Source organism: Pithys albifrons, chromosome 1, assembly GCF_047495875.1.
Source record: "Pithys albifrons albifrons isolate INPA30051 chromosome 1, PitAlb_v1, whole genome shotgun sequence".
Taxonomy (NCBI): domain Eukaryota; kingdom Metazoa; phylum Chordata; class Aves; order Passeriformes; family Thamnophilidae; genus Pithys; species Pithys albifrons.
This window is the reverse complement of record NC_092458.1, coordinates 11357253-11380150: the sequence shown is the minus strand read 5'-3', so window position 1 is coordinate 11380150 and position 22898 is coordinate 11357253. Positions and strand designations below refer to the sequence as shown.

The 22898-nt window shown below is 39.1% G+C and overlaps 1 protein-coding gene and 1 non-coding gene across 4 annotated transcripts in view; both read left to right on the top strand.

Moving 5' to 3' along the window:
* Positions 1 to 22898, top strand: part of FRMPD4 (FERM and PDZ domain containing 4) — a 308889-nt gene that overhangs the window by 104576 nt on the left and 181415 nt on the right. The window lies entirely within an intron of this gene.
* Positions 3546 to 3650, top strand: LOC139681058 (U6 spliceosomal RNA). The gene has a single exon (XR_011699458.1). It is a non-coding gene; the product is annotated as a U6 spliceosomal RNA (small nuclear RNA).

Genomic DNA, 22898 nt, shown 5'->3' with positions numbered 1-22898 from the left:
ATTCACTGCTGGAGCTCTGCTGGGAACACTCACGGGACCGAGGTCAAAATATTTCAAGTGGAAATGCAGTTTGCTTAGTCCCTGAACGCAAATCCTTTGGATTACCTGGTCTGTTGCAGGCAATAGCTTTTACCCAACTTTTAAATCAATTGGTGGATTATGTTTATGGCACAATGGCCATTACTGAAAGTCTCTGTCCTGTAGGGAAACCAGGACCCAACTCCTGACTGTACATGCTTTGAGCAGAAGTCAATTATTAGATAGCTGCCTTTTTTCCTGCTAACTATTTCCATGACGTTAAATGTGGTGTTACCCACAGGCATATTGGGATGATGAAGTGGAACATTTTTAATTACTATTTTTGATTGATTTGAGAGGGCATGGGAGGTGTGAGAATCTATTAGCGAAAACTAAAAAAAAAACAAAACCAAAAACAACAAAAACCCCAACAACCCCAAGCCACAAGACACTGAACAGTGTGATTCAGTTGCATTTATTTTCCCTTTGCAAAACATAATAATTACTTTTAATTCTTATTTCCTGTCTGAACTAATTGCATTTTGTACTCAAATGTGTGCTCTTCTGAATAATTCTCTTCTTAATGAACTTCCTGCTTAACTGCATTTTTAATTCCATACCCTTCATAGTAACATAAATGTTTGTATTTTTCTCCCGTTCCTAATTTTTGATATATTCCCTCACAGTCTATACCTTTCAGTAGCTCTTTAAGCCCCAACTTTGTTTTGCCTGAGATCACTATATGTACCAAAGGCTGCTGATTTTCTGTTATTTGACAGTTTCACCTATTTTAAGGAAGACTGGGGAAATTCTGTTACTGTACAACACTGTAGCACTGAGGGCAGGAGAACTGATATTGCTCAGGGACTTGAAAGGATCCATAGCCTTGAGGAAAATGTGGAGAAAAATGTAGATTAAATAAAAGAAGTATTTATCTTTTTTTACATCTCTAGCAGTGCTGTGACTCACCAGGAGACAATAAAAGAAGTAGATTTTCCTTCAGTCTCTTCCAGGGACTGTGTATACACTTTTCTTAGGTTGTTGAATGAGAAGTAGAAAATTAAAGGTTGGCCATTGTGGGGTTTCATCCTAACAGGAGGAAGCTTCTCTCAGCTCAAATAGCCAGAGAACATGGTCTCTTCTCAGGGGTCTGGGGAAAATATTTCTCTAGATTTTGTGCTTAGAAGAGAGCAAACCTGGTTGCCTGGTGTTGAAGTAGTGTATGAAACGTGGAGTATCTCAAAAATCATTCCACTTGAGAAAGTGTTCTTCCTCTCTGGAGAGAAGATATTTTTACTAATTTAAATTAGCATCGGAAAAGGAAAGGACTTCATGCTTGGCTTTGGCAGTTGCAAATATGAGTGCAAAACTATTTTCTTAGCAGCAGGGATGGGTTTGCATGCTATGGAGAGGTGACTGTGTGCTGGTCTACTATTAGCTCTTTTCTCATTGGCCTTTTGCTAATCACAGGCCAACTGTAGGAGTTTCCACTTCTTCTGATTTTCCTTTTCAGGTGTTCAGTTTCTGTACAGATCTTAATCTTGAAACTCAAAATTTTTTAGCAGGAGAGCTTGAGTATACTTTGAAGTGTCTATGCCTGAATGAAGGTCTGTGGCTTTGGTGGATGGATGCTTGTTGGCCATTGGCGATTGCTTTAGCTGCCAGCCTGGAGCTGCTAAATGAGTGGAAATTCTCTGGCCGAGCGACAGTGCCAACAGACAAGAGCCTATTCTGAGCTTGCTCTTTATGCCAGACAACAGAAATGTTGTGAAGCTGCATAACACTTGCATTGTGATTAGGTGCATCACTTATTCATGTTCTGCAAAATAAACACATTTAGATAGCGACCATGACAAGCATTTTAGGAGGTGATGGTCTTTAAGCATCAGTAAAGATATAATTAAGGTGAATATTGAAAAGAGCTTCACAGCTGTGAGCATAGTTAACCAATGAAATGGGTTCTCAAAAAAGCTGGTAATGTTCCACATCAGCTTTCAGTCCCACATTTTTGGGTCCAAGAATAATACAATTAATACCCTATTGAAGGTGAGGGAGACCAGCCTTCTGTTTCTTGAAGTGGACAGTAACCATCCATTAACCCTCATCCTCTGAAGCCTTTTGGGGACCTGCTGCACTGTAACCCTGCTGTGGCCAGGCCTAGGGTTGGTTAATTCATAAGATGAAGCACTTTTATGTCATTTCCAGGAAGAAGGATTGCTAATAGGGAGTTGGTGTGTTCAGCATTGAGACAGTGTGCAGTGGCACAATAGTCATGGTACAAATCCTTAGGCTCTTCCTTAATAAGAGGAAATGTAATTTTCCACAAGAAATTTTATGCTACTGTTTCACCTATGAATGCCTTGGAGTTCAGAGCATTAACCATGAGCTTAGAATCATAGAATCATAGAATATGTTGAGTTGGAAGGGACCCATCAGTATCATTGAGTTCAACTTGTAACACTGTGCTGGACACCCCAAAAATCTTACTATAAGCCTGAGAACATTCTCCTGATGCTTCTTGAACTCTTTCAGGCTTCATTCTGTGACTACTTCTTTGGTAATCCTGTTCTAGTGTCCAGCTACCCTCTGGATGAAAAAACTTTTCCTGATATCCAACTTAAACCTCCCTTCACACAGCTTCAGGTCATTTCCTCAAGTCCTGTCACTGGTCACAAGAGTAAAGAGGTCAGTGCTGCCCCTCCACTTCCCTTAATGAAAATGTTGTAACTGCAGTGAGGTCTCCCCTCAGTCTCCTCTTCTCCACGCTGAACAAACCAAGTGACCTCAGCTGCTCCTCGTACAGCTTCCCTTATAGACCCTTAACCATCCTCATGGCCCTCCTTTGGACACTCTCTAATAGTTTAATGTCTTTTTTACATCATGGTGCCCGAAACTGCCCACAATTTTCAAGGTGAGGCTGCCCCAGCACAGAGCAGAGCAGGACACTCCCCTCCCTCAACTAGCTGACGCCCCACAGAATATGGTTGGCCCTCCTGGCTGCCAGGGCACTGCTGGCTCATATTCAACTTGCCATAGACCAGGACCCCCAGGTCCCTTTCCAGAGCACTGCTTTACAGCCTCTTGTTCCCCAGTGTATACACACAATGAGGGTTGCCCCATCTCAGGTGCAGAATCTGGCACTTATTAAATTTCATGTGGTTTGCAATTGCCCATCTCTCTAATTTTTCAAGATCTCACTACAGGGCCTCTCTGCATTCAAGGAGTCAGCAGCAACTCCCAATTTAGTATCCTTGGCAAATGTACTTATTATCCCTTAGAATCCTGTGTCCAAGTCATTAATAAAGGCTGTTTCAACCATAGTTACATACCTTAATTGCTCTGTCTTCTGGTCTTATAGATGAGGGTCTTGTGGCATTAAATTGATCAAATTCTGAGGTTTCACTTTCTGCACAGTGGTTAAGCTGACAAAGCAAGCCATGGACAGGCTGCTGTCATCTGAGCTGGTCTGCCAATTTGGGGTTTTTGGAAAGGGACAGGAGACATCCAACAGACATCCAGTTGTGCTCGCTTTGGCAGCAAATACATATGCTACAATTGGAACGACATAGATAAAATTGGCATGGCCCCTGTGTGAGAATGACACACAAGTTCATGAAGTATTCCATATTTTAGGAAAGAAAGAGGTCATGGCACCACACTTGTGGGAGTTTGGGGAGCTTTTAGACAACACTATAAATTACATGGTTTAGTATTAGGTAGTCATGCAAGGCATAGGGAGTTGTACTTGATCATTATGGGTCCCTTCCAACTTGAGCTATTCTATGAATCTGATACTTAGGGACAGCAGGGAAAGGGTGAGAGAAAACAGTTGTCAGAGTGAAGTATAAGGAAACCACAGAGGTGGAAAAGAAGAAATCACATGGCACAGAGAGGGTTTGGAAAGGCTAATGGAAGAGTAGAGAAAGTTGTTAAATAAGACAGAAATTAAAGGTGAAAAGAAATGCAAGTAAGTGAAAATCAGAGAACCAGATTGGAAGAGAAGAAAAGGAAGAATACAATCATTTAAGAGTCATCCCCTGTATTAAAAAATATTGATAAAATAACAGTTATGAGTGTCTGTCTGTAACAGCTGTGCAAACATGCAAAGCTCACTATTGATTAGATTTCCGGTATGTATATTGGCAGATGGATTCACTTGGAGTGCTTTATGTAAGCCATAGGCTTAATTGTGTCTTATTTACTGGCCCTTCCTTTTCAAAGATAGCTAGGGTACAGTGGTCTGGCAAGGTAAGGATGTTGGGCTTGGAAATCCTCTCTCCCATTCTCTATTACTGCTAATGACAGTACTTCCAAAGACACGTCATTTGGGTAGGTATACAGCGGTAGAGTGACTTTTTAACTGGTCCTATTTAGCTCTGTATGTTGTCAAGGTTTCTTATGAACCATCAGTACGTTTATTCCTGAAGATGAGTTTGTTGTTTTTTTTCACTGGGTGGCGACTCTAGGCAGTCAGCATCATCTTCTGAGTTTCTGCAGACAAGCGTGCAGCTACTACTACGTTGTGTGGAATCACTGGTTGGTAAAAATAGGGAAATACAATATTATTCACTTAGTTGTTGGTGCATGGGTTATGTGGCCCTCAATGAAACTGGGACATGGCTGGGGCCTTCTGCAGAGAATGAGAACAGCACTGTGACAGAGAATGAATGTCCTGAAGTGATTTAGTCCCTGTTTTACTTCCATTTGAGAATTAACTGCAGAATAGAGGACTTAAAGTTTTAACTCAGTGGGTTCAAATGGGGTAAATAGAGCTTGGCATAAGAGAACAATTCTTGGATTATGCACATGGGTGGTGCTTCCAGTTCTCAGTCTCTGAATAGTGCCTCCTTATTGTACCTCTCTGTTGGTTGTAACTAAAGGTAAACCAGGAAAAGAGTAGGTAAAATAGAAAAGTCTTGATCTGACTATAAAACAGCTGTTACTTTTCCTGGAATTATTTAGGGTCAACTTTTAGCTCAAAATAAAAATGAACAAATCAAATACTGAACTACCAGATAGTTGATGTCCTGTCAACTCTTAGATTTGTCCCTCCTATATGTTATATCTGTAGTGTTACTTACATTGTATTGCAGTCTTCAGCATATCTAACTGCCATCAAATTGAATGTACATTCTTCAGTCTACCTGCCTTCTATTTCAGATGGGGAAGAAGGGAATAATTTTATTGCCTGGGATTTTTTTGTTTGTTTGTATGTTTTGTTTTGTCTGGTTTTAATTGTTTTTCTTATTTTGTTTGTGGTTTGGGGGAGCAGGTTGTTTGTTTGATTTTGTTTTTCTTTATCCTGGTAATTTGCAGGGACAGGATGATTGATAAATGGATGCCTTAAACTTTCACCCAAGCTCCACAACAGAGAAACTGCAACCCTCCGCTTATCTGAAAAGGCAATAATTACCTTGCAGCAGTCTGTTTTGAATAGGAACAAATGTGAAACTGTCTGATACTGAAAATCATTAATATGAGATTAAATGTTGAATGAGCAAAAGTTGAGAAATTTCTATGCTAGCTAGAAAGCCCTTGATGCTCTGTTTTTCCTCACAGAGGGGCATTCCCTTAAGAGCATGAAGGTACAGCGCACATGGAAACAACTCTGTACAGAAGAAAAACACTTTAATTCTTCATTTCAAGTATGTACTGCAAATAGGGGTGGAAAAAAGATACCAAATGAAACTGCTGGAGGACTGGTTCAGCAAACACTTATGCATCTGATCATCATAGGTGTAGCTAATTAACCTAATATGAGCTTTTGCCAACATCTGCGTGTATTACTTAAAAACTCAGGATGAAGCCAGGAGGCAGAAAAATTAAATCTTGGTTCATGGAAGAATAGCTAATAGGTTATTACTCTTTCTCTGAATTTGAAAATACAATATCTATGTCTCTAAATTATAGTGAATATAATTCTTTGAAGAGCATTACTTTGCCATAGCTTAAGTTTCCAAAATTATCTTCTTAAATTTACTTTTCTTCTGTAATACAGTTGCCATGTCTTTGTTTTCCTCTGCACATTGCATTGAGCACTAAACAGAAAGATATGAGGTTCTTTGTCTTTATTCCAAAAATGATAGAGTGCCATCTTTGCATGGTGTCATCTCCTTTTCTCCACTAAAAGTGTAAGTAGATAATGGCATGCCATAACCAATAGTAGATAGAATAGGAAGACACTGAAAAAAATCTCCATAATATTTTCTTTTTATCATCTAACTCCACTGCTGAATTCTTTCAAAAACAAATTTGGTTGGAGTTATGTGTTTTCCTACTCTGTTGAAATTACCAACAGTCTTGCTTGATAAACTTCAAGTATCATCAAGAATTTAAACAGAATCATTTTGTCACGCTGGGGATATTGTCAGTCAAGCACATCAGCCTATAAAGCCCCTGATGACTTTCAAGATAACACAGCATGACCTGTTGTATTGCAGCTATTACGAACATTTAGTTTCCAGCAGCGCAAGAACTTTCTGAAACTCCTGCTCTGCTTTGTGGAGTTACTTGAGGGAGTATCCCTCCTCTAGGGGGCTGAATGATGGGGGCGATCGATCCTGGACAGTGAGTGGAGATACGTGGTGTATATCTCCTCCTGCTCCCTCTGGCCTCTAAACAAATAGACACTCCAGAAAATTCCTGAGGTCAATCCTGCAGCATAAGTGGTGTTAAAGAGACAGTGTTTTGTTAAGGATGTAGTGACAGAATGAGAAATATAGTTTTAAGTGGAGTGCATATTAACTATATAGTGAAAATAATAAAAAGAAACAAATAAATGGGAAAAACAAGGAAGGTACGGAAATCATCAAAATGAGTTATATTTTAAGACTTCATTTTATTGAACTTTTATTATTTTATCAAAGGCAGTACTGAAAGGTATTGCCATAGATAGCACTTTTCTTGAACTCAATATTTCAAAGAGATTTTCACTTAGAACAGCAGCTTCTCTGTCCCATTACTTGCAACATGCATTTTTGTTATGACTAGGAAACAGAATTTTTAAAGTAATAACTTTTTACTTCCTTGCTCTCTTGAAATGAATGATCTTTGCAACAGAGGCTTCTTTCCTACTGATGTAGAAGGCGATTAACTCGTGGAGAATGCTCCTGAAATATAAATAATGTATTGACAGGAATTGTAGAACGATGTGGGTGGAGGACTAGAAAAACTGAATGTTTGCCAGGCTCTTTTATTATTTATCAAAGCTGGTTAAATCTAGTTGTCACAGCCCAAGATACTCAAAGATCTTGGTAAAAGCCTTGCTTTTCATAAGTCATATTTCTTTAAGCAAAAATAGCAGTTGCACTGTTAAAGAATTGCAGGCTCTAGGAAGTTGGTTATGGTCTTACAGTTTTTTGTTTGGTTGGATTTTTCTTGTTGGTTTTTGGGTTTTTTAATGCAGATTTTAACCTGTAATGTTTTGTTGACAAGTTCAGAAATTATATATTTTTGTCCTATGGAACCCTGATACAATAGACAAAATAACTATTTTTAATTAAAAACTTGTTTGTACTTTAATTGAACTGCCAGATGTTTCTCTGAGGACTACAGCTACTTTATAAAATGGGCTGACCTTTAGGCACATTTTGCAAATTCAAGACCTTAGTGCTTTTGGAAGTCATAATATTTTTTAAACCTGATTACTAATAGCCAGAAAGTAAGGTATGGAATATTAGCAGAAGATGTTTTTTATGTCAGTATTGTATTTTATCACTTGGAGTAGCAGGTTTGATTGTTTTCTGAGTAGCCCCAATAGGGTCATAAAGCACATGTGATAGATAGTGAGTGTGTGTATACCAAATGTAAATACAAGTGTACAGATAGTGTCTGGCTGTAAAAGAAGTGGCATGGTTGCAGGCATGCTGACACACGCCAGGGGGAAGAAAGAGAGCCCTGTAATAAAATCTCATTGAGGATGCAGAGAGTATGTTTCAGCATTAGGCATTCTCCTCATGTTTCACATAAATGCATCCTCCTCTCACGAGGGGATGAACAGTGCATTTGCACCGGCTCATTCAAATTGAATGTTGGTAAAAGATGAGTCTTGAGCAAACTGAACACTCTGGCATTTTTTAAAGACAAGGGAAAGGTTAAGCTGACTGCTGCTTAAACTGCTGTTTATTGGATATTTATTTGCTGACCGTGTTTATTGAAGGTGGTATTGAAAGGATCACTGGCGAGATTTTGGATGGCCACGTAGAACAGGTCAGAATTCTATTCAACCAATGCAGTTTTTACGATGAAGTTTAAGTGACTTACTAACTTGTTTTTATATCTGAGGATAGTTAGATTGTATTTTCTTGGGAAATAAAAATGGGTGGGATATGCCTTCTCTGTATTCTTTCCCTTTCTGTCTTTGACAGCACTGCAGCTTTAACTTTGCTTAGCGCTATAGTAAATGAGAAACTTCACTAGATACGGCATTTACTAACCAGAAAATTTATTAAAAATAATTAAACTCCACTATAAATGTTTTGTTTCTATTATTTTTGTTTGCTGTTTCAAACACAACGTAGAGCTCACTGAACCTGAACTTGCTAATTTTCTCCTCAGTGTGCTGAGGGGTTGCATGGGGGAAGAGTCACAGTCACTGTTTTGGGTAAAGCACAGAGTCATCTTGCAGTGCCTTAGGCATGTTTTAAAAGCATCACTCGTTAATTATGGAAAGAAAAGGTAAGGCTATATGTGCACACTAGATCTGATCTTGCATTGCTCTCACAGTGAAGAGATTTATAAGAACCAAGGAATTTTATGTTTTTCTAATTTTCACCTGTTTAACTCTCCTGCCTTGCAATAGGTGCACACATGATCACCACCTGTGTGTGTGTTTGTGTATATATATGTATGTGTATATATATATACACACATATATGTGTATATCTAATATCAGAAATAAATTCCTTCACTGTATCATCAGGGCATCTCTTTCATGGTGTCTGAAACAGTAAGGGAAGCCTTGTGTTACAAATGCATCTGAAGTGGGTTTTTTCCTCTCTTTCTTTGCATGCCCATGCTTTCTCCTTTTTTTTTTTTTATTTGAAGGCACCTTTTCTGGACTTTCGTGCTCACTAATGACTTTTATTATTTAATTTATTTATTTTTTCCCCTGTCTTTCCCAGAGAGAGGGTTGAATGTCTTGTATGATAACTGCTGCAATGAAAGTTTGTGTTCCTGGATGTGAAGTCTTGCTTATATAGGGAAAGTGGTCTTCAATATTTGCTCGAGGGAGCTGTTGCTCTGAGAAAATATTCAAAACAGCAGTGTTTTACTTTAAAAATGGGTGTGTATGTATGTCATTTATTTGTATAAATATATGCTACAGGTGTCTAGAACTTGAATCATCTATGCAAAACATAGTGGTTGTGTTAGTGGCAGTGTCTTCAGATGGCTTAGACATTCTTCCATGGACATTCTAGATTAGAGGTTCTTAGAGGAATAAAATAAGCTCACATGCAGCTAATCTTGAGGTTGACTGGCTCAGTTTGGATGATTTTCTGTAGAGAAGCTTTAAGCAGAGACATGTTCTGTACATGGTTCCTTGGACAATGTGATTGCATTAGTGGTGTCAGGTGAATAGCAGAAACCAGGTGGTCCTGATGTCATTACTGGTAGCAAATAAAGCATTGGTCAATAAGCTTATGAAGCCTATTTACCTATTCAGTGCTGGAATGTAGTTTTCTTTCTTTTCCTTTGGTTATTTCACACACTCCCTCCCTCCTCCCCCCCCCCCCCCCCCCCCAATGTTAGGGAAAACAGTCTTGCACTGGGCTCTGTGTGTATATTATGTACTGGATAGGCTGCAGTGACACTAGAAATTAGAGTGGGTCTGGAATTGTAAGATGACAAAATGTGCTCCCAAGCTAGGTAAATGCTTTCTGTGAGTTTCCCCAGTATCTGTTAAATAGGTTTCCAGAAGGCTTGTTTGACTGTATGCTTACATCAAAGTATTATGTGAGCAGCACATGGCTTATTCAGTTCCACAAAGATTTGTTTGAATACTGTCCCCTACCACCTGTGTTGCAGCAGCTAATTTTGGAAACACTAGATGTGATGTTCAGTTTTGAGTAAAAGATGCTGCTATTGAAAAAGGCATGGCATGAAGCTTACACCGTTACTATGGTCCAAGGGATTGCTGTTGGCCCCATAGTTGTCAGATGCTCTGGATTTGACTGTATTTGCTGATTGTTACAGTGGAGAACAACAGACAATTCTTTCACTGTGCCAGTGTTTGTGGGGCAGGGAAAAGGTGATGCATGTTGAGACTTGCATCACTACCATTACTGGTTAAAAAGCTGAAAGACACTAACCTTTCCTGGGCTGGACAGCTGTATTGGGTTTGTGTGGCCAGCTCTTGGTAGCAGGGGGACTTCTGTGGGAAGCTGCCAGAAGTTTCCCCCATGTCCAGCAGAGCCATTGCCAGCTGGCTCCAGGACAGACCTACTGCTGGCCAAGGGCACGGCAGTCAGGGATGCAAGTAACACCTCTGTGATAGCATATTTAAGAAGGAAAAAATGCTATTGCACAGATGTAATTGCAGCCAGAGAAGAGTGGAATGAGAATACATAAGAGGAACAACTCTGCAGACACCAAGGTCCATGGAGAAGGAGGGGAAGGAGGTGCTCCAGGTGCCAGAGCTGAGATTCCCCTGCACCCCATGGTGCAGACCATGGTGGAGCAGCTGTGCCTCTGCAGTCTATGGAGAACCACAGGGGTGCAGAAAATCACCTGCAGCCCATGGAGGAGACCCACACTGGAGTAGGTGGATGCTTGAAAGGAGGCTGTGAGCCCATGGAAAACCCATGCTGGAGCAGGGTCCTGGCAAGGACCTGCAGACTGGTGGAATAAGGAGCCTATGAGCAGGTTTCCTGGTAGGATTTGTGGCCCTTTGAGGGACCCATATTGGAGCAGCCTGTGCCTGAAAGACTGCACCATATTTCCATAGTGACCCACGTTGCTGCAGTTTGTGTAGAATTGTTGCCTGAGGGATGGACTCATGTTAGAGAAGTTCATGGAGGACAGTTTCCATTGGGAGGGTGTTATGGGTTTGGACCGCCCACTGGAGAACCTGCTACAACAACCCTCTCTTCATCCCATACACACAGCAGATTTTGATTGTACTCAGTTTTATGCTGTGAAGTTTATGTCGGTGTTTGGGAGATATGTGGTGGAATTTTATTTATGTTAATTATTTTTTTTAAATCAACGCATTTTGTAATCTTCTTTGAAAACTGGAAATGGAAGTGTTATCTTAAACATTAATTAACTTTTAGTACCAGAAGATAGCTTTTTGCTCTTCTGAAATCTGATGATTAATGTAGTCGTTTACTTCTAAGTGATACATTGTTTGTCATGTCACCACTGAAGTCCTACTTCTTTTCTAAAATGGGTGGTTTTGGCTTTGCACAAGCAAATGTTTCTTTTTTGCTTGCAAAAGCAAAAGGAAGCCTTAGTTTCTTGTCCATAATCCAAATAGTGAATGAAATTTAAAATTTGAATTAACCATAGGACAATATTTTGCAATTAAATCTTGACATCAAATTTTGTAGAATCATAGAACGATTTGGGTTGGAAGGGGTCTTAAAGATCATCTAGTTCCAACACCCTTGCCATGGGCAGGAAACTTTCCACTAGACCAGGTTACTCAGAGCTCCATCCAGCCTGGTTTTGACCACCCCAAGGATGGTGAGTCCATAACTACTCTGGGCAGTAAGTTAGAGTTATATCCTTTTTTTCCGAGTACCTATAAAAAAGATTAAGGTGATGACAGCCCATTTTTCTTCATGTAAACAGGGTGCTTTCAGTAGTGTTACATAGCTCATTCTACTGATAAGCTCAGAGGGTTCTAATTTGGAAATAATACTAAACTAACCAGTCAGTCAGCAGCTCTGTGCATTTGTCTTTCACTGCTGAACATTTGGAACATCTGTGTTCTAGGAAAACAGTCAGCAAGTTCTCAATCAATATTTACAGTGTTCAGTTCCCTTGGAGAACATATCAAATATCTCCAGGTATATTATAAACTACACTTCACCAGTGAAGGAGTGCAGTCTTTCACTTGATGGTAGAGAAGTGTCAAAGGGGCTGTGTGGTTATCCCTATGTTGTTTCAAGATGGCAATAGAAGAGTTATTCATCTCGTGAACGATATCCCCAAGCTGACCCAGGGAAGATGTAGAAGAGATGGCAGGAAAATCAGAGTTAACATTGTTTTGGATCATTATCTTTGAGAAAGTGTAACTTCACTGCTGATGCCCGTGAAATTGTCCATTAGTAGTACTGTGCTTTCACAGCAAGTGAAAATATTGTTGGTGTTTGTATGTTTGCATTGTCAGTGCAAGTACCATGTCTGCTTCTGATGGATGCCCACTGAATGCAAAGGCAGACTTTGAAGTGAAAAGTACTCTTATGCTAAATTTACTCAGTTGCTTACTCATTTTGCAGATGGGGGAAAAACCTTTTTCCCTTACCAGGATGTTGAGGATAGGTTTCAATTCAGAGTCTTTGAGAAGCTCTGCTTCGGGGAGATTACAAATATCTCTGGAAAATAATAGGAAGTGGTAACTTACATAATATTTCCAGTGTACACTTTTTTTCTTGGTTAAAATTTAGTTCAAGAAGGAAGATAATCCAAATTGGGATTATTAATAGATGTTGTATTTGAAGTTACTTTTTCAGTTCAAGCTGTAGTCATTCAGCAACATTTTGGTCATTTTCACACCTGTTTGAGAGTTACATAGGGGGGAAAGGCTTCAAGTTGTGCTTGTACTTTGGGAAGGACTGAGCTCAGCCCTTCCTGATGACTGGCTGGTCAACTTGGAGGTGGCTGTGAGCTACCTTTTAATACAACTGTTCTTACAGAAACAGTCTCTCTTGAGGATTTTTCTTAGAGAAAGAGAGGTAGCTTGATGTTTGAAGACAGCCGCTTCTTCACAAGAGCTTTGTTGTTGGGTGAAAATTCTTTCTTTCAGATCCTGAAGAACAGTTTTGAATTGTAAATCCTTTGGATTTAGAGGGTTAGTGTCAATCTGTGAAGAAAGTATAAGGTCCTTGAATGGATGCAGTTGTACTAGACTACCGGATTGTGTATTTAGTTGAGTTTAGTTCAGTACTTGCAATGTACGTCAGTCAGATTTCATTGAAGGGGATGCTGGAGCTGTTGGAAAATGCTGTGAATGAAATTAAAGGGTAATTATAACTCAGTATTTTTCTAAGGAATGAAGAAGTTGTTTGCCATTCTAAACAGTTCATTAAAGTTCGTGCTTTATGGATATCGAAGGGATGATGAGACTCTAGGCATTGCAGAAAGTAGCAATAGGACAATAAAGTCCTTGCTGCAGGTTAGGTTGTCTTGCATCAAATTTTTCTTGGTCTTTGAAAATCCTTTTGCAGTCTTGTTTTTTGTGAGTTTTTTGTTAGACTTTTTCCCACTCAACATTAAAGACACAGAAAATGTAAATGTCACTTCCATATTAAGGATTAGCTCTGGGCTTGAAGAAAAAAGCATAAAGTTATTTGGAAAGTCATAAATAAATCAGTGCTTTTTTGGGTGTGTTTATGCATATACTTTTAAAAATCTCTTTGTAAAAAAATAGATCTTTCATTTCTAAAAAAGATCTGGATAAACGTATTCTGCTTGTTGACCATCTTAGCTGCGGTCTGTAAGATTTTCCAGTTCTCAGTTAGTTGAGAACTGTTTATCAGTTTCAGGAGTTGACTGTATTGTTTCAGAAACAAAAAAGAGATGCCATATACACTGCTAAATGTAAAATAGTTTCAGCACCTCATATCAAATACTTAATAAAAGGAAAAAGAGAACAAGAGAAAGGTATGTTTATTGCAAGAGAAGCAGCATTTAATGAAAAAATTGTGGCTATTTATGGTGCTGTATCTCATACAAGTTTGATTTCTCAGTTTCAGTGAAACTCTGTCATGAAAAATGCCTACGAGTCACTATCCCTGAAGGTATTTCAAAGACCTGTAGATGTGGTACTTAGGAATATGGTTTAGTGGTGGACTTGGCAGTGCTGGTTTTGTTGTTCTGTGACTCTGTAATATGATCATGTGAATCAAGAGAAATAATATAATCTTAGGACATGATAATCTGCCATTTTAGAAACAAGCTTTCTGAGAGAACTTTTTAGCAAATTTTATGCTGTTAATTAAACATATTCTTCAAGTACCTGTTACAGTTAAATTGCCTCAGTAGTGCTGAACAAGTGATCTTGGAGGCTGTGAATCACATGAGAGCACTGGGTAATCTCTCTGGGAGACAGCAATGGTGTGTAGCCCTTCTGCTTCAAGAATCAGTGAGTCAGCAGCTGGACAGAAGCAGAGAATGCTCTTTTAGCTGGGGCAATGAGGACATCAGTACAGGTCACGGGAGGAGCTGACACTTCCACCAGGGTAGGGTGCAGAGAGGGTCCATCCAAAGTGTAGGGTCAGTAAAATAATTGTGTATCACCTCCTACAATCCCTCGGGTCTGAAGGGATCTGAACTGTAATACTTACATGTAGTCACTAGAGCATCTCATTGGACATCAGTAACTTGGTCATATTTAGAGATGATATTTCCAATTTCATAAAGGTGTAGGCAATGCAGAAGTGATATGAGGGAGCACTTAGTTGATGTGTAAGTGGTTTACCAAACAAAACTGCACTAAATTGTTGTGGGATGGGGATCATTTAGATTTGCAAAATATTTTGAGTATGATGTGCTGTAGATTAGCTGTATTCTAAATGTATAATTTGAGGCTAAGGACTGAAAATTTTATGTATCTTAGTTATCAGCCTCCTTGTGGTTTTGTTTTTTTTTTTCCCCTGAGCTTTTTCATGTGCTGTTTCCAGGTGGAGTCTCTTTCTATGGTTTCACAGTTTAATACTAGCAGGTGGCAAGTGTTACTTTGCTCCTAATTTAATAATTGTAAAAAGTAAATAAATTAAAAAAATAGTCCAAGTAGAACATAGTGGTGGGGTTTTTTTTGTGCCTCTGTTTTGGTAACTATGAAATTATTAGTGAGTGGATGCTGTGCTCAGAAAACAAATGTTGAACATAATTCTACTTTGAATTAAAGTGGCACCATACCAGTGTGTATATCATTATTGATACTCTCTGGGGCCCTGTAAAGTGCATATATCAATGTTTTGGACTGAAAACCTGTTTGCTGTGATACCAGAAAACAGTAATAGGCAATATATGAAAATGATGAAGTGGAAACTGTCTTTTCTTAGTCTTGTAGCCTTTCCTGTTCTAAATGGATAGCTATTGAACCAAAGAAATCACTGTTCTGCAAGGCTAAATTTGTGAAAGCTTCAAGGCATTTTCTTTTTTTCTTTTCTTTTTTTCTCTGTAAATGTATTTAAACCAATTTGAGAAAGTCTGTAAAACTATTAGTACAAGGTTATGGATTTCCAACTGATTTCTGAATTACCCTTGTCATAAGCTTTTCTTTCATCTGTGCACTCACTATATGTCTGGTGAGATTGGCACTTATTGCCTCTTTCATAGAGTGGACTAAAGCCACGATGTTGGCTTTGAAATAGAAACAACAGCCAGCTGTTCTGTTCTACTCCTCTTTTCCAAGGTTTTCAGGTGAAATAAAATTGCAGACGTTGAGGGTAATGGATTCAAGGAAAAGGACTTTGAGGAACTTCTTAATGTATTAGAGCTGACAGATGACAGACATAGCAAATGTTAAATAAGAAAGAAGTTAATAAATTGAAAGAAAGGTTCCTCTTGGAAGGCTGGTGGCATAACCAGATGAAACCCATACGCATTTGTTGCTGAAACTTGTGTATTGTTTGTAGGTTGTGTTTTGTCTGCCTTCTGATACATTTCCACTTCAGATGAAGACAAAAAGTTCTTACTTTCCATATGGGTTCTTGGTGGCAAAAATCAGCTTCCTCTGAGACAAATTAGTGTCATGGGATTGCTTTTATATATATATCTTCATACACACAAACACAGATATGTGTTGTTGAATCTGGGAGTTATTTTTGTCTCTCTTAAGTTTTAAATACTTAACCTGTCAACAAAAGTCTTTTCTGGAGCCAAGTGGGCTGTTTTTTTCATATTGATGAGTTATAACTCATAACTGTCTGGCAGAGCTAAACTGCAGTTGATCACATCTCTGTGCTTGTATTTCATTTCTTCTCTGAGCCAAAGTGCTGAACCATAACAAATCTACAATGCAGAACATTTCTTTATAAAGATTGAGCACAGTAATTTTACAAACTGTAATAGAGTTTATTTAACGAAGTGCTGGCAAAAAAAAGAAAGAAAATTAATCAGCCTGGGCCCGTTATTCCAGTCCCACTGGTGAATGATGTTTCCAGACTTGGAAGAGTGGGATTCCAGCTCCCGCAGTTTAGGAGCATGAACTTTACCTGGAATAAAGGCTGGGAATATTAAAGCTTCAACCAGCTTCTGCTGTGCTCTGCACTGACCACCAAGAACTACAGTTCTCCTTCTGTAAACCTGATGCATTGTGTAGAGTTTTAAAAGCTGTATTGACAAACATGTAGTTGAGATAATTAGCCTCTGGAGGCTTCACTTAGAGACAGGAGAAAGCAGCTGTCAAGTGTTTTAAGGAACTACGGTCCTTTGCAGCAACAGTGATGTAGCTCTGGAGGTCAGTTCTTGTCACATTAGGTAAGATTTGTAATTACAGGGTTTTTTATTTTATAAACTATTTGCTTATGACAATGTGAATTTTTTATTGACTCTGCAGAGCGTGAGGGAGGATGGACTTTCCCAGTAGTGGGAACAGCGATATTTGCTGAGGCATCTTTTTGGTTAGCTCTGAGCCATTAATAATGGTGAGAGATATTTCAAAACATGAGCAGAAAGATCTTTTTAGATTAGAAGGGTTGAAAGAGGGGTGGGAGTGAGAGAAAGAAGAAGGTATTTTTCTTTGTGCTATTGTATCTTCTGAAGAAGGGCAGGATACGTTTGCAATGCGAAAATATGGCTGTAGTGTGAAACATGGCAAAAAAAGGCTTCCAGCTTTTTAAACTAGATTGTTTTTCAGTGTACAGAGTTTGACATGTCTTGTTCTTGTCCATCCATGCACATGAATGTCTTTTTAGAAAAAAATAAAAAACTGCCTGTCAGCAGCTGGAATGTTGCAGGGGTCCTGTTTCAGCAGTGCCACTGAGAAGAAACTGCTTGATAAAATATGAGAGCGTAGCTTGCTCATGCATAGCTTTGCCTGTGGGTAGGATCACACCTTTCCATTGTGATTTTTTTCATTATTTTTGGTTGAAGATTTATGACTGCAGTGGTATTTATGCTGGTTATAACTTCTTTCTGTAAACGTTTTGCATCAATTCTTAGGTATTTTGTACTGAAACATGAAAACTGAGAGGGAAAACTTACAGAACACATGGCTAGCTAAAGAAGAGTTTGGCTAGTCAGCTTGCTCAAAACATTCTAAAAATGGATAGGAAGACATTAAAGGTGATTTTACAACTTTCCAGCTTGGTTTCACAGAGTATGCTAGTTTCTTTTTACACTTTGATGGAATTATTACTGTTTGTTATTGTTTAAGAATAAATATTCTAAAATGTTATTGGATGCGAGAGCAAAAGGAAAAAAAAAATTCCACAGCAATTTCCACAAGAACTTTAATTCAAATAGCAATTTTAATAGTGTTTCTTAGAACTTACTGATAACTGAGACAGCACCAAAGTGCCTGGGAGGACAAATAATTTTTAGCTCTGAAAAGTTTCAGTTTGGACTCATGCCTATTACATTTTCAAAGTGCAGTGCATGAGGATATGTGACAAGAATTTGGGTGCAGGAGAGCAGCATATTTGTGGTTTGGAACAAGCAATTGTCTTCAATAATGTGCAGTTTCTTAAACTGAAAATTAAAATCTGAGCATTGAATTCTTTTATTAAGCCTTCTTGTTTCCAGAAACGTGTTTTGATTTGTTTTTTTTTTTCTTATACTTTGCACTTGCCAACACAAGGATCTGCCTGCCTGCCTATGAGAAGTAGATGAGAAACAATTTATTATTTTTTGTTTGTTGGTGAAGGAAATTCTGTCAAAAGGCAAGTAAGAATCTGAAAAACACAAGAATTCTTCCCTCATCTCTTTTGCTTTCTTTTTGGAGCTGCTTGTGATACGAAGTAAGTCATTGGGTTCCCAGAAAGTATTTACTTTTTTTCCTGTAGTTGTCCATTTTAATCAAAAATACAGGTGACTGCACAGTGGCTGTAAAAAGCCATCTTTCTGTTGTTTTATGTGTTCTTGCCCAGGCTTTACAGTCTTTGCTTGTAAATACAAACTAGCAATTGTAGATCATCCTATGTATATATGTATGCATGTATCCTTTCTTTCAATAGAGAAACTGAGCTTTGACCTCTCCTGCAATGTGCTGCCTGGCTGGCTGGCAGCTGCCCAGCTAATCAGGGTTAAGATCAGGGCTGTTCATGTCAGGGACCAAGGTGGGCCCAGGCTAGCGCTGGTTTAGGGTCATGTAATAAATAGCTATGATTTGTTCCTGCAAATTGTATGATTGCAGAAAATTATAGGGCAACCCTCAATGATTTTTATTTGTTAGGAGGTTTGGTTTTTTGTTTGCTTTTTTAACTTTCCTTTCAGTAAGTGCCTGGAGAAGCACTACAAGGGTCTTGAGTATTATTTATTACAAGCAGCAACAGTAATATCATTCCCAGACCTCATTGCTTCTGTATTAAATCTGTATTAAAGTTTAGAGCTCCTTAAATGGCATTGGACAGCCGAGCCACACGTTCAGGAAGCCCATCAGTGTGGTGTTTGCTACCCTTGCATGGTTGTCCTCTGGAAACAGGAACATCCAGCCTTGGCAAGGACTAAAATCCCAGAATTTGTGCTCTTGTTACTCCTGTGATTGACCAGTGCTGCCCTACTTCATTTTCTGTAACAAACCCAAACCCTTCTTGAACAAGTGAAATTACATCTCAGTATGAAAAGTGTGTAACCAACAACTGCAGTTGGGGTCTTTAGAGATTAGACTTGGGTCTGCTCGCATCAGGTGTGTACAGAGGAAAGCAGAAAGCAAAATAAGGTCACAAATTGGGTTTTTTTCCCATGGACTAAGCAGGCCTCGACAATCAAGAAACCATTAGGGTTAAGTAGTTCCCTCTTGTGAGGCAGTTTCAGATGTGTCATTAGGCCAGCATCCTTGATCTGCCAATTTTTGCTATGGCTCCTGCTGCAAGGCCAAGGATCTTTGGGGCCTGCAGCCTCTTCTATTTAGAGACATTATAAACCAGAACAAAACCTCAACCTTGTTAAATCCAACTCCTGAAGTTATTGGTTGCTGTAAAGGTTGAATATCCTGCATACCTCTTACAACTTTTCCAGTTTTTGTTTGGGAGCAGTGGAATATGTGTCTGTCTCCTTACCTATCCATGAAATAAATAGCTTTAAAGTGGCAATAAAGGCCCCCTCTACTGTGACTGGTGTGAGATCAAGACCAGATTGAGGGAAGTGCAATGTTTACTCTTAAGGTTGGTTTTTTTCTAAGCACAGTGTATTATTTTAGTTAATCTAGGTTTTGAGAGAGAGATGAATAAAGTAGTGCTGCTTGGTTTAATGAAGGCAGGCAAAGTGTGGTCTTGTGCAAAGCCAGTTTAAATATCTGCCTTGCCAGCTTCCTGGGTTCAGGCTCTCTTTTCTCCAGAGGTTCACCTCTGCCAAGTGCTATGTTTCTTTCATTTTAATCATGTAAAGGGATGCTAGGAGTAGAGAGGGATGGCACAGTGCTGGGCGCTGGCAGTGAAGTAACAACCAGCTTGTGATATTCCCCATGCTGTTTAAAATCAGCAGTTCCCTATATATATCTTATCCAGTTTAAATTCTTAAGCCTATCAGTGGCATTTATAGTGTATTTTGGTAGCCCATGTGAAGTTTTCAAAAACTCACTCCAAGCTACATAGTTCTTTGAGTCTTCCTTTTACTTAGGGACAATTAAAGGCAACTTCTGTGTGAATTGTTTCTTGGTTCTTCTAGCAGGAAGAAACTGAATTAACCTTTTTTTTTTTTAATTTTGCTGTTGAAATACAACAGGTAGGAGCTGGGTGGAAGTGTGGCATCCTGGAAAGCAAAGGCAAAGAAATTGCTGTCACAAGTTAGAAAGTGAAATTCATTGCTAAAAGACATACAGTGTAAGCTGGTTTTACTCAGATGAATAGCTCAGTGTAGAGAGGAGTTCTCATGGGAAGGTCGTCACTGGAGCAGAAGAGAAAGAGGATGTCCAGACTTCTTAGGATTTTTTTAGAAAAAATATTCAAGAAATAGGGTTTTTTGTCTCAAAGAGCAGAATTCAGTAAACTTTCGCCTTCCGCTGTTTTCAGCAGTGAAATCTCACCTTTACACCAGGGGTAATAGAGGAGCTTTGTTCAGAGAGGTGTGCAAGAAAGGCAGTGCCACAGCATAGGGTGATACAGGCCTACCTGCTTATAATTGGGGTTTGTCATATGGCTAAATGAAGAAACTTCTAAACAGTGCTTGTTTTTTTTTAAGGAACTAGTGTGCTATTGTTTTTCTCTGCCATCAGTCCTCATGGCGTAAATCAGTGGCTGACTGGTCTTTCTCATTTATGATACTTGCAGCAATTCATTCGCTCTGTCTTATCTAAAGGACTTTTATTTTTAGCTTTACAGCCCTTTAATGTACTTCTTTCTGGCACTCACACATGACTCTGAGAGAGCTCTCAGATTCAGCTTGAAAATGTGTTTTCCTCCAGGGAGTGAATACAGTGGAAATTCATCCAGTTTGTCCAGGGACTTATTCCAGGCACTTGCTAACATGTTCTATGAACCCGGACTTCTTTTGGAGTAATTTCTGTAGTGCAACTGCAGTATAGGAATGGATTCTAATGACTTAATAGACAGAATAGACTATAATATTAGATTGTGACATACTTGCCTTCTCTTACAGGCTAGTAAGTGCATTATATGTTTTAAAAGCATGCTGTAATACTTTGCAACATGGGCATCTTTCTTACAAGAGCTGCCAAGCTTCAGCAAAAAGTCTCCATTTATGATGCTCACTGACAGATTCTGTCACAAACTACGTATCTCAATTATGTTTACATATCTCCTCCGTAACTTAACTGCATCATGAAAAGCTTCCTTATCTTTCTGTTAGGAGCAAGCTATCCAGTAATAGCAGACTTGCACGTGGCACTGATGAGTAAGTATCATTTAGGTAAACTAAATATATTTAGAGGCACCTTTCATAGTTGTTAACATGATATATTTAAAGAGCAAGAGCTGAGTGATGGATTTAGGTACGGAGGTGTAGGAGAGTATTCCTGGAAATTTAAGTGAGGCGTCATCTATAGTGGTAGCTAAGAAGGGTTTTCAGTGATGCGAATGCACATAAAATCCTCCAGAGACCATTCTTCTTGCACTTCTCGTAGTCAGGAGAGAGAAAATGACTGTTCCAAAAGGGAGTTCACTGCTCAAGACAGGTAGTGACTCCTGCATCCTACTTCTTGGGAGAATCTCTTTTTCTATGTCAGCTATAGATCAAGCTAAAGGGGACAAGCATCACTAGACCAAAGATTGCTTTTCTGAATACCTCCCACAGGCTCTCTGAGGGCAATGTTCAAGTGAAATATGTAAGAAGTATTTAGGATATCTAAGAGCTGTCTGCTCTCTCTGGATTTGCTTGGATTTCAGAAGAGAGGGAAAACAGTGCAGTGGAAATGTGTGGATGTGAGATGAAGTGGGGGAAAAATGAATGCCTTTTTTCTGAGACTGGCTGTCTTGTCTGTAACATCCTTCTCCATGTTTTCAATGTGTCTGATAGCGTTCAAGAGCATCAAACCCCTGGGTTATTAAAAAAAAAATCTCTAAGGAGTTGAAACTTCATTGTCCAAAAAAGCAAAAGCAGAGGGAAGGAGGAGGAGCAGAGTGGTGGATGTGTGAGAATGTTGGAAGTAGTGTTGCAGAAAGGGCATCTCTGTGTGTCAGGCTTCTGAGAAGAGGCCTTGGTTGAGGTGAGTGGTGGTTGGTTTAGATGGACATTTGCTAAGAGAAATGGTATAGTGAGGGATCGTGGTACATTTAACTCATCTGGACAATGGCTTCGGTACAACTTTAGTTCTTTGTGTTTTCACATAAACTTTTAATGCTACTTAACATTGCTTGTGATCATTGGTTGCTTCTTCAGTAAATGAAGTGCATCTTTGTGGCCCCCTTAGTGCAAAAAAATAAATTTCCAGAGTTTTCCAAGACTGGATCATTTTGCACTTAGCTGTGTTCACATTTCCCAAGCAGTTGAAGTCATCAGTGGCATGTGTAACTGGGTAATATTTTTCTCTAAATTGATTTGGTTTTCAGTTTCAAAGAGATAAGGAAACAACTGTAGAAAAGAAGCCCTTCAGAATCACACTGGATTTCATAAGAATATAGCATCTCTGAAATCTATTCTTTAGTGATAGCTCAAATCTTGTGAAATGTTTTTATGACACAGTTATTTTTCTTGTTTTATTTTAGGATTTTGTTTTGAATGTACAACTTTTTCTTTAGTTATAGAGACATTCTTGAAACTGCTGTATTCCTGACAAATGTGGTCTGTCTGATGGTAGATCAGAATCAGAGATGCAAATGACTTCTATCCAAGTAATGTGCCTTTTCCCCAAAGATGGGAACAGCTGCTTGGACAGTGAACCTCCCCTCCAAAAGCCAAATGTCAACCCCTTTGCCATGGTTTGACAGAGATTTGGCAGCTGCTGCCACCAGTGGGACTTGCAATGGAGAGTGAGGAAAAGGAAGGTGAGCAGCATTGCCCCCTAGTCCCCAGGGACATGAAAAGCCATGTGTGCACATAGAGGTGAAATGTCTGTTTCCTGAGGGGACAACAGACTGTGGAGAAAATGCTCC